Source organism: Diuraphis noxia, unplaced genomic scaffold (assembly GCF_037042655.1).
Source record: "Diuraphis noxia isolate RWA-SAM2 unplaced genomic scaffold, SU_Dnox_SAM2 contig0002, whole genome shotgun sequence".
In the NCBI taxonomy this organism is placed as follows: Eukaryota; Metazoa; Arthropoda; class Insecta; order Hemiptera; family Aphididae; genus Diuraphis; species Diuraphis noxia.
The window spans coordinates 15,305,886-15,319,455 of NW_028301712.1; the positions used below are offsets into that span (position 1 = coordinate 15,305,886).

General features: G+C 25.2%; 1 pseudogene; it reads right to left on the reverse strand.

Moving 5' to 3' along the window:
• Nucleotides 1–3,561: 3,561 nt before the first annotated feature.
• On the reverse strand, nt 3,562–5,146 carry LOC149058135 (uncharacterized; annotated as a pseudogene).
• Nucleotides 5,147–13,570: the final 8,424 nt, after the last annotated feature.

Below are 13,570 nucleotides of genomic sequence, written 5' to 3' on the forward strand. Positions count from 1 at the left end.
TTTAATCATTTCATATGAAATGATATATTATAATGTTGTTTTGCTATTTTAACTTTTCTATGGTTATAAAAAGTTATTATAGAAGTTGCAAGAACTGAACACAACATCCCAGAATTTCTATACCAATCATTAAGTCCAAACGTATGAGCCATTAAATAGACACTTAACTTCATAACAGAAAATGAAATCGAAAATTTATTGTAAACAAGTAATATAAAATAATATGTTAAAACAAAACTACCCATGTAAAAATTATGTAAAAACTATATTATTATGTAAAAACAATGTATACAATGTCAGCCAATGGCCACCGCTGTCGAGGCTTATTTTTAAAAAAAAGTTATTAAAATTGTTGACTTTATAAAGATTTTATTATATTTGTATTTATTTTTTTTATTGGTCTAAAAAACATCGGCTTTTATGGCCATTAGTTTGACATTAACTTAAATTAGTTTACAAAGGTGGTTAACTTATGTTATATGGTATGGCTTAGATTAGGTTATATAGCTAAATTTCCTTTATAAATTGTAGGATGTTCATGATTGATTGGAGATCCGGTCCAAGCGCTTCTCCGATTTGTTGTGATATGTGGTGTTTTTTCCTCGTGTCATCGTATTTTTGGCATTCGGTGATGATATGTTTTACTGTGAAGTCCACTCCACACATTTCACATATGGGAGGGGAAAAAATGTTCATTATAATGTATTCATACTATATTATCATACAATAATGACTTGCATTAAGCACATTTTGAAGAATTAGAATACCTAAGCCTACCACATTTGTTAAAATTATGTTAAAATGAATTTTGGTGTAATTACGTTGGGTGCTATAACGTATTATAACATTAATTATACGTTAACATAAATAACAAATAATCAAAAAACATAATACATTTAAAAATATCGATTTAAATAGTTGTTTTCAAATTTATTTCGGTTTAAACTTTTTTAAGTGCCTATTATTTAATGGAAATATTATGTCGTTAGTAATATAAATGATAAATATTAAGTGTATGGATACAGAAAACTGAACAGTGTTGTAAAGATATAGATATTTTTGAATGAAACTTATCTTTTATTATTATTATTATCTTTACTATTATTTACTAACTTCTGTATATCTACTAACTACCTAGTGATTAGTAGCATTTAAAAAACACATTAATACATACATTTATCATGATTTATAAAATTCTTCTATTGTATTTGTTCATAATATCTCCAAATATTTTAAACCACTTTTATAATTTAAAATAAAAACCACTAAAAACTAGTATAATTGGTTCATGGATAGTTAATAGTTTTAATAATAAAAATTATATAAATGATATCAAGTACACATCATTGAATATTCATATGGACTTACACGTAATTTAAAATATTGTTTTTAAAAATTATAAAGTTAATTATCTAAATAATTTTATTTCAAAAAACCTACATCTAAGTTTTGTATTAATTCAATAACAGTCATCTCGGAGCTTATTTCTACAGTGAATACTTACACCTGAATAGCTATCCGAACCCAAAAAATAATTTATCTTACTCCTTCATCTTTGAGATAATAATATTTTCAATATGTGCATAACTTTCCAACACGTTTTAAAAATTCTGCGCACAATAGAATCTAAACTTAAATTATATGCTATATCGGTAGTATTTGAAACATATGTTCGATGAATTAATGATCATAAAATATCTTAATAAATATCAATAAGGATGGATTTGATCCATTATAAGTAGTTATAGAGCAAATTTGAAATTGAGTGGACTGTGTGCCATCTGATTTAAAACTAACTCACGTTATAATTAATTAATAAGATGATTCAAACATGTGTATGTGAATAGTATAACTTTCTCAATTAATATGTATCAACTTAATCCATAATTCATTTTAACATAAATTAAATATTCAGCATTGTTATATAAGCTCGAATTCAGCTGTAAGGTAGACAAGTTTGTATTTATTTATAAACTAAAAAGACAACATAATTCATTTTCAATTAATTAAAGAATTTAAATTATTCTCTCCCTGCAGTTAATAATTTACTTTTACCGATTAATCGACAAAAATACTGTAAGCTCATAATTTAACACTATTTTAATATGAGTACTAAATTAAATATGAAACATGACAAAGACAATATCATATATTTTAACTTTTTCGTAATTTAAATGATAAAAAATAAATAAAATATAATTACACGAATTGAATGAGAGTAATGAATGACTTAATACACTGTAATAGTGTAATTTATGACTATTCAATACGATTAGTAACTATAATTGTATTTTGTGTCAATAAATAGTAATAATGTGAATACAGAACATCCTTTGCATAGGTATATTAATGTAATCTGCATAATCCTACTCCATATAAGTAGGTTTAGCATATAATTGTAAATTGTGTGAAAATCATAGTGTGTTCCAAATGAATAACATATGTCGTATACCAGTGAATAGGTACTTCTTTTATATCGATGCCTCAAAATTCATACAATGTATATTTTATTTATTGGTATTTATCATATTTATATCATAAATTTCAATATCATAAATAATATATATGAATAATAATCTACATAATGCTTTATGCTCGTGATTCATAAACTATTAGTACCAACCAATATAATAAACGGTGTATTATTTTTATAACTATAAATTATAACCCTAGTGATTTTATGACTTTTAAATCGTAAAAGAGTATATAAGCTCCATAATATATTCAACTCATAAACGTTCGCAGACCGTTTTTGTAGGATGGGACAGGCCAATCATGAAAAGATTATTTTAAAATACTTTATCAATTCATTTTTCAATGTATTTATAATTAATTATTATCATCGAAAATTGTAGTTGGTAATTTTATTATTAAAGTTTAGCAATATGTATACAAATATCTACTATTTAATTTCTACGATCAGCTCGAGGGGTGGGCCATGCGCATTTGACCCACCCCATGTGCACGCTTATGATTTAACTGAATTATAAGAATAAAGGGAAAAAACATTTGTAATAATCTATATATGCAATCACTTTGGTTTACTTAATATATCTATTGGCTATTACTTATCTTAATAACATTAATGTCAATGTGTGACGAGTATCTCAAAAGCTACTGTAAGTACTTTCCTAAAACTTTAAATCAATCATAAGATTCTAAACGGAATTATTATGTATCTGTAATCTGTTATTACTTTATTAGGTACATACTTGTTAATTATTACTAATAATATATATATATATATATATACTGGTATGTGGTATGATAACTATTAAAACGTTGTCTATCCTAATACCTTATATCGGAGTAAAGACCCATTCTATTTTATTATTATTAATTTAGGGCTCGGAACTTATTGCATGGAAAACTATGAAAATATGCATGCAAAAATGCATTAAATTATCATAAAAAATGTTATATGCACTCAAATATGCAATTAATTTTTTTTATTTTAAATGTGTAATAAAAATGTGTAAAAATAATTTATTCTTTTATAAGAATTTTAAAAATCTTAGTAAAGATTGAAGTTATACTATTAAAAGTGGTCGTCAGTTTTCTTCAAGGCTTTATTTTAATGGCTCTGTAAAATAAAACAAATTTTCCTTTATACTTACTATTTTTACTGATTATTTTATAAGTTATTTTAACTTGGAAATTGCATTGAATAATTAAAGATTTTTTGATATTTTCGAACTTGAATGAACGTCGATTGAAAGTGAGTAAATTTTTGTACATAGAAAAAGAACGTTCTACGTCAACTGATGTTATTGGACAGTTTTTAAAATATGTGAGATCATTTAAATTCAAATCTTCGGGTAAGCCATATGTGTCTTCTTTTTTTCCATTTAATATTTCTGATATTTTGAAAACTGTTTTATAGCCTTTATTTTTTGATAAAACAGACTCAATCTTAATTTTTATTATATTTCCCATTACTCCATTAATTTTAATTAATTTTTCTTTGGCTTCTTCGACAATATACAAATTGAATCTATCAGTGGAATTTCTTGTTTTTCAAGTCTTGTTATTACATCTGGTAAAAATCCAAAATTTGATTTTATAAATACTAGTTGTGCTTCAATATTTTGATCCGAGAGATACTTTTTTGAATTTTTTATTGAAACTGCATCATTGTCATCAAAATAATTGATAATTAATTTTATTTGCTCAAAATGTTCACAGTAATAATTAGCTGCTTTAATCCAAGTACCCCATCTTGTCAAAATTGGTTCAGGTGGTAGCGATAATGATGGGGCTATTGATTTAAAATGTTGAATGCGAGAAGGTACTTTACGGATAACCTTTTTTACGTTTGCGATAAGTTTGTCAACTTTTGGATATCCTGCTCGTACAGTTTCTGCGATCCTATGAAATGCATGTGCCAAACACGTAACGTGTATTATTTTTGAATAAAATAATTTAATTCCTTCCCCAGCTTTTACCATATAGGGGGCAGCGTCGCTAAGAAACAATAATACTTTATCGTGCTGAATACCGTTAGGCCAAAGTAAGTTCATTGATCTATCAAATAATTGACAAATTGTGGAATGATTACATTTTTCCAACTGCTCGGAATGTAAAAGAAAAATCATACTACATACATACCCAGTTTCATTTAAAATGCCAATAACAACATTAGCTACATATCTATACCTGTAATATCGGTAGTTTCATCTATTGATACCCAAAAACATTTATTTTGAACATGAACCCTAATTTTTTGAATTTTGTTTTCGTAAATTTCATCAACATAACCTTTTCGTAACGTTGACTCAGAAGGAATATCTTTACCAGTTTACTTCGATAGAAATTCTTTAAAATATGGATTTGATAATTTATTCAAAGGTATGTTAGCTGACATCAAAGCTTCACAAAGATCGTGACTAAATATAGACTTTTTTGTTGTGTCCGTTATAAATTGTTGTGTAAGTATTTTACTTGTACCTGGGCGATTTTCAATGCACTTAGCTGCCCGTTTATGTTTTTCCGTCTAAAGATGTTGGGTGACAATAAACCTTCTATCCACGCTCACTTTTGTTTCACAAAAATTACAAAACAACACATTTTGGTCTGCTGAAAAAACATCTGACCCAAATTCTGTAATATACTTTTTAACTAAAGCACATGTAATTTGCTTAGGCATTTTTGTAACAAAAACGAAATTAAATATATATAAATTATTAATAATAATTTATTATTAAAGTATTAAATATATATTTTAAATTATTGTATTTCATTTTTCATTGTATAGAAATTATCGTATTAACATTATTTTTTTTTCCTAATAATATGCATCTTTGAATCTGAGCTGAGTGTTATATACATAATACATATATAGTAATAAACTTTCCAGTTGTTTTAAAAAGTTTCGGAAACTATAACCAAATAATTAAATTAACGTTTTCTAATTTTTCATGGTATTTTCAAAATATTTTGGCGGTTTTTAAGCTAAGTATATTTAATCTAAATATGAAATTTTCGATGTTTTAGGTTAGGTTAGTTTGTTAGATTAACCATAAACATTTATTTTTAGTTTTTTATATGAAACTCCTAATTATTTCAAATGTAACTGGTTTTATTTTTGACGTGATATTTTATAGATATTTCAAATTGTATTTTTTAAATTCGGTTAGTTGATTTCTAAGTTCTGGTTTGGGTGTGATATCGAATGTTGTATTTTTAGATGCGTGAGAATCACAGTGGACAAATATTATGCGATCGTATTACTGTCTGGGTTACGTTAATTTGCACTTCATGCACGATTTATCAGTGACGTGATTATTTAATTATTACGTTGGTGTTTTTATATTTTCAATAACCTGCAGGTGTTGGTGATTAACTTTGAACTTTTCATTATTCAGTTGATAGCGTAAAGATATATATGTTATTCTTGTTAATGTTATACTCTTGTTTCTATTAGGACTGGATTGAACAAATTCGGTTAATCGATTTTTTTGTACTTTATCTGCCCACTTACAAACTTAATATCAATAACATCTAAAACCGTATACTATGGTTGACGTGCATTTCGAAAATATAGTCTCCATTTTTTTCAACTTTAAGCTCTTAACATACAATATTATTTCCAGTCAGCGGCCTCATGACTTAAGCGGCCCACCGAGTATACTAATCCGGCCCTGGTTTCTATTATGCTGTAGATGGCTTATTAAAGATCGGGTATGTTTTTTACAAAAATGACTGGACTTTCGGTGATTATGATTCTCATAAAACATCACAATATTCATGTTTTTGATAATTTAAACAATTTAAGTATTTTATTATTATTTATTGGTTCCATAATTATTAGCAGTTTTTGATTGAAGTGGTCACAGTCTTTATATATTTACAATTTTAAGTAATCTTTCTGAAGACAGTTTTTGAGACTGCATTTTAGATTCTAAACAGAGCAATGAACGTATTGATTTTACAATAATGTGTTTTTTTTTTTTATTTGTGTCAGTGTACACGATAAGCATTCGAAATAATGCTTCGACTTTCAACTTCTGTATCTTGGCGGAAAAGTGAATCTAGTTGCTGCATTCGGTAGGTCAAAATTTTAAATTTTCAGCAGTTTACAAAGTGCAGGGGAAAACAAGATAAAAATTAAAGATAAACGGAAATCTTTACTCAAAATCTGTTTTCGGCAAAGTAGATTATGGTTTTGGGAGTAACTCTAAAATAAATTACCGTAGATACATGCAATTTTCACTGAGTGATTATATTAGCATTATCTATATAAATCATACAATTTTAAAAATATTTAAACTATATATATACAGGGCTGAGGCACTGCTAAAAAATCGAATATTCAAAAAATACAAATGTGCCAAACTAAAATCTACTTACTCATAACCAATGCTCCTCCTTATATCTCTAATCACATCCTTCATACTGATCTCCATATTCCTAAAGCCATTGAAACAGCCAAGCTATTTTACACTAAATTCATAAATCGCCTTCATAATCACACTAACCATCATGTTAAAAAATTACTACCCATCTCCATCCCTGGAGAACCCCCTAGAAGAATCAAGCGACAATAGCCTCGAGATCTTATAAATTTAAAAAAAAAATCCTAAATAATATGTAAATTCCCACCGAAGTGCCTTCGCTGGTTGGTTCTTCCTTAAAGACACTCAAGTTAATACATATATATAATTTAAAAAAAACATAATTTATGCTTATTGTACTTTAATGCACAGATTGTATATAATCTAGATTACAAATTTAAAAAATAAAAAAAATTATTATACTTATCTATCTATCTGACGTAATTAGTTAATCTAACAATTCTACGTCGAAGTGTCAGACAAATGTTCACATTAAACGCATTTACAAGGCGTAAATTTTATAATCGAATTCAAACTTACCGGTGGTAAAAATCTGTAGGTACTTTGAAATGTTCACACATTGTTATTAGTAAGGTAATATATAAATATTTATGATACATTTTTTTATAAGCAAATATTAAAAGTTAGAAAGTAATTTATTTTTGAAGTTGTGGATAATTTAATTAAAAGTTACACTGAGGCCTCAGTGCCTAATTGTGATTCTAAGCTAATTTGATGAGGACTATTAATAACTGAATCATATTCTAAAATAGAACGAACCAGAGAAAACCCTCAAATTTTTAAATAATTTAGATTTTAAAACTCTGATCAATTACTACATATGAAAGAAAATCTACGGAGAGCTTGTTTACACATCGTAATTGCATGATATCGCCGTGTTTATAGTGCTGATAACATTTTTGTTCCTTCGTTAAAATACTTGAAATTCAGTACAAGGTTCATTGGGAAGTTTGTACACTGAAATTTACAAAAAAACCAAAAGTAGATACTAACCTTACCTGTATAGTTGTACAATACAGTCCTGATTTTCAAAAACCGCATACATTAATTTTAAACTAATATATTGACGTTTAAATAATAACAGTATATCTGGAGGGGCAACTGCCCCTTCAGATATTTTATTGAGGGGCAATAGTATCGTTTTGCCCCCCTTTAAAAGTTATAACTTATAATTCAATTTCTATTTTATCACAGCAAAATTAAACAGCATAATGGATTGTTTAATAATTAATAATAATAGATTTATCGTTTTGACTTTTTGAGTGCCTAAGATTATTATTTATTAATAGTATCATTATAAACCGAGCGCCTTCATATCGTAATACAAGGAATTGCAGATAGATGACAGTGATGGCATGGTGGGTTATTAGTTATTACCACAATAGCACAATGCGAACTAAGATTAGTTATATATATTATGCATTTTTAGTTTTACTACTGCTTCCCCCCCCCCCTCCAGGATTGACTCCAAGTTACGCCACTGAGTATATCAATTAAAAACCAATTAAATTAAATAACATAACAAAAAAGTTTATTTATATAAATTTATAGTATCCGTTTTATTATCTAGGGATATTTTTAATTTTAACTCGTGTTCGGACATCATAAACTACACAGCAATGGTTCTCAACATTTTTATATCTGTGAACCACCTACTTAGTTTGAATATTTTCAAACACGTTGTATCTACTACTTGACCAAATAGCCATTTTTATTTTACTGATCAAAATATAGAAATATAAAATTTTATTGTATAAAAAACTACAAAAAATACAAAATTATGTCAAAATAAGCATTTTATGCACAAAAATAAAATGCAATTTTTAGGTAAGTACATTCATTATTCATTATTTATATTATTAATAACAAATAAACAAAATATCAAATAATACTATGAATAATGATCAATTCCATCTTTTTTACATACTATTAGTGATATGCAAAGCACAGGTTGAGAAGTGAAGTGGCCTAAAATTAAAAAAATTGGCTTACTTAAACGTTGACATCCCTATTATAAAACTTAAATTATGTCACCGATATAACTTGTGAAAAGCAAATGTAAGCATTTGCCATTTGAAGAATAAAACATTATAGTTTTATCTATTTTTAATTTTAAAAACAATCCGTTTCTTTGACTTCTCAATTAAACCCCTGATAATGTTTGTCAAGGAAGTTTGAAAATCGTAACTCAATACTAAGTGGGGATCGAATATCCAATAATAACATGCAATATTAGAATAATATCAACACGATAATAATTACTATCGCATTTACGATTATTTTGTTGAATTTCTAATATATATTAAATTAAATGTTAAACGTCAAATTTTAATAATCATTATTATTTATTATTTTCTGATCATAATATTTGATTACCTACTTCATGATATCCTAAATTTTTACACACATAGACTAATATTATATATAAGTATCAAATATTTTATAGTACCTATAGGTACATAAAAATCAAAACAATTCAGTTTTGGCCCTATTTTGACTCAATTTCGGAAATTTGATAGATACTCTCGAATATGTTGTAAAAGTCCACTTTAGGCTTGATATATTATATTCACACCTAATAGTTAACTAACAATTGATATTTGTCTATTATTAAATTATATTATGAATAAAATTACGATACCTACTAATCATAGAATAAATGTCATTAATATTTAATATATTTCTCGTATTAACAAAAACTTACCGCGGTCAAAATAATAAAAATCTAAGAATAATTTCCTAGATAATTTCAAATAAATATAACTTGTTATCAAATTTTATAGAAACTCAACATCAAAACATCTTGTGTCTTCTATATAAATATTTTCAAAAACTTTTAAATTTAATTTATACTTTAAACGTAGTCCATTGTACAAAGTTTCCTCTTTTTCTCATGCCTCACTTATTCACTTTTTATCTCTATCATTCTGTGTACGACTATACATGTAAATTTTAATCTAAATAATGTCAACATTGACAACTTATTATTTTTAAAAAAGGATTTTAATGCGCTTATGGCTAGGCTATTTTTAAATTCAAATTGTACTTCAATTTTAGTAAAAACATTTCAAATTAAAATATCTTTAAAAATATTATGATAGATTAGAAAGCAAAAGATAATATCAACGTATTGTTGATAACTTTAAAATATTAAAACCATTTCGTGTAAATTAGATCGTTTAAATTGAAATGAAATGATAAAATGTAGAAAGCCCTATGAACTACAGTCGTACAAAACTTGCGTATCGTATAAATTTGAATAAATAAACATTATTTGATCACATTGAACGAAAACGATTACAAATTAAGAAATTATGCTAAACTTGTGCATAAATATTAGTTCACTTCTTATTTAGAGAGACTTCAGTTTAAATTATTGGAATCATTTAGGTTTTAACTTTTTAAACAAATTTTGACTATCACTAATCTAAAAATAAAAATACTAATAATTAAGAAACATAAGCTTAAGGTAGATATTTTAAGAAAATGTTTTAAAATAATAACAAATATAAATTTAAAAAAAAACTTAATTCATTTTAATCACTAACTATAGTAATTAATATACGTAATTAAAATCAAAGATTGTTCTAAATGATTTATCATTCAAGTCATTAATTATAAGAAAAAAATTAAATTAAAACAGTTTTAGTGAATATACTCGTATAGTAAAAAAAATAAAAAAAAATAAGCAAGAGTTGATAATATTATTTCCAGCTGCTCCAAAAATTGCATTTAAACTTTAAATGATTCTATTTATTCATATAAACATTTTTTTTTAATAAACAATTATACAGTTAAAAGTTAAAAGTTAAAAATAATTACAGTTATTTGATCTGAATATTTTCAAATATTCAAACTGTTTCAGTTACATAATATTTTCATAGGTACAATAAACAAAGATACAGAATTGTTTAAAAGGCATTAAAAAACAAACTTTTTGAGTCATCTTAAACAATAAATGTATCAGTTCTGTGTATACTATATTATATAGTTACATTTTTACATTATATTTAAAATAGTAAATATTAGATATTACATTGATAGTAGAAAATTTGGTGATTACCATTTACCACCGTAGCGATTATGGTTCATAACAAATACCTATTCGTCATTTTTAAAGTTATCAATCTTAATTATATATCATGTTCATATAAATAATAAATAAATTGATTATACATTTTTATTTTTATTTTATAATTTATAATTTATATGAGTCATTTATAGATTCTAGTCAAAACTAATTATCAATTTATTGAATACAATTTTAATTCAATAGATACCTTTCTTTGGTTAGAAAACATCCGTAAATGTTTAAAAATCTAGATAATTTGATAAAAACCCAAAATACTGTATTCTCTAAAACTTTCCTCTTTTAATCAAAACATCAATTTTGTGTTTTTATACTAACATTAATGAGTAGGTACCTAATATTAATTCTCCTCAACAGTTTATATTTTATAACACTTATAAAAAAAAATGCGGGTGCTTAAAATAGTTCATTAATAAATATATTAGCATGATTCAGTGTCATGATAAGGTGTTGTATAGGGCATTAGTTTCACTTTGTTAACTTCGACGCAAGACAGTGTCATTCATAATATGATTTTTATAAAAATATTTTAAACCAAGGAGTTTACAGCGATAAACTATTATCTATCTTTCCTTTAATATAATTATATGTTATTTTTTTAACTTTTAATGATCACGAAAAAATGTTCAACATATTAAAATTTAGAAGTACATTTATTTTAAAAATAATATTTTTTTTTTTTTTGATTATTACTGGTTTCAATTTATAGTTTATAATGCGTGTATGTACAAATTTTAATCATAATTTTTTTCGTTATTCACTGATAACTAATACGTATGTATTAAAGTAATTTAAAATTAAAATAAAAGCTAGTTATGTAATAAAATAAAATCCCTTGAGTATTTTAAGTTTTTTTCTACTTTACCTATAAGATTCACTTCGTCCCACCGCGCGTAATTATTTTCAGATTACAGAATACAAAATATCGGCAAAAAATAAATTAATTAATTAAATTAAAATATGTTCTAATGACAAATATTACAATATTATGATTTATTTGTAATGAAATACTTTAAATTTATTTAACGATAAAATAAAAAAAAAATAGATACGGTTCTAATCGATGTAACGGTATAGATATTATAATATTATAATTTTAACTAATTTCCTTTTCTACCGAGTAGCATTTAAAATCAATAATAATATATATGTATATATATTATAATATCAATAAATATTAGAGTTAGCACATAAATATTATGATTATATATCTATAAATTTATTAATTTAAAACAAAGTACATAACAAATATTTGTGATAATTGATGAATCGATTTAATTACAACATTTTATTCACTAAAAATAAGGAACACAAGAAACACAAAGAAACTGCTCCAATAAGGTATAAAAATATACTACGTATAATGTATATGATAGGTATCGTATCGATCATCTGGTCATTGACATACAGTTTCAAGAAATCCGAGTGAAATATCAAATTTTCTTCGAAATGTTTTATAGAAAAAAGACAGTGTATTTATGGGATTAAAATGCAACAATTTTCAATTGAGAAAATTAATACAAAAATACAAAATTGTTAAATGAGTAATTGATATGATATTGCTTAGGCCGTAGAAATAGAATCAACTAAATTTTTAGGAGGCGAATATTAATTTTATCTTAACATTTTGTATCACTAAAATATACATGAAAATTATAAAGAATTGACTCGAAGCCGAGAAAATAATTTTTCATCAAAAGGAAGACGATAAAAAAGCTCTATAAAAAGATCCTACCATCTCAACAATTTTCTTAAGCTTATTATTAATTCATAAAACTCAGAATGGCAAATAATCAATCATCTTCAGAATAATAGTAGTTACTCTGATAGTTGCTACTACCTACTTACTATATTAGATAGTCATAAAGCACCTTATTTCGATGAAAACGTAATGAAACTAATGCTATATTAAAATGCATTAGTCTAGTTTAAACAAAAAAGCTATTTAAATCAAATCAACAAGACAATTAAATCTCTGTTAATAGAATCTAACCACCGTTCCTTCGGGCAGTAATAGTAATAAAAAACAAAATTTTGGTATAAACATTACATATGTTATGTAATACCTAATAATGTTATTATTATTACTAAACTTATAAGTTATAAGTCAATAATAACGTACCATATATATTATTTATGTAACGGTAGAAACATATACGTGGTAAAAATAGCTTAAAATAAGTTAAATATATTGAAAATGCCATTGTATATAAAAATACTATCATATACTTACTTAATGGCAAATTATGTTAAGTCTACAATAAATCTATAGAGTATTTTCATTTTGAAATGCAGCAAAATAACTAAAACTTAATCTTTATTTTTTGTAAATAACAGTTTCATCAAGATTTGAACTTTAGTTTTCATACAAAAAGATTGTGCATGCCTGTCTATTTAAAATATTTTTAAATAAAAACGTATGAAATTCTTAAATTGAATTTTCGTGGTTTTCGATTAACAAGAAAGTAATCTTTAAAAATCGAAAATACGAGTAATACTAAAAAAGTCGAAAATTGAACAGTTTAGAATCTAAAACATTAAATTATCATAATAATATGATTGATGGTAACCTTTTCCAGACTTTTAGTGATTCTTTGTAACCAATGTAATTATTTATACTGTTGAG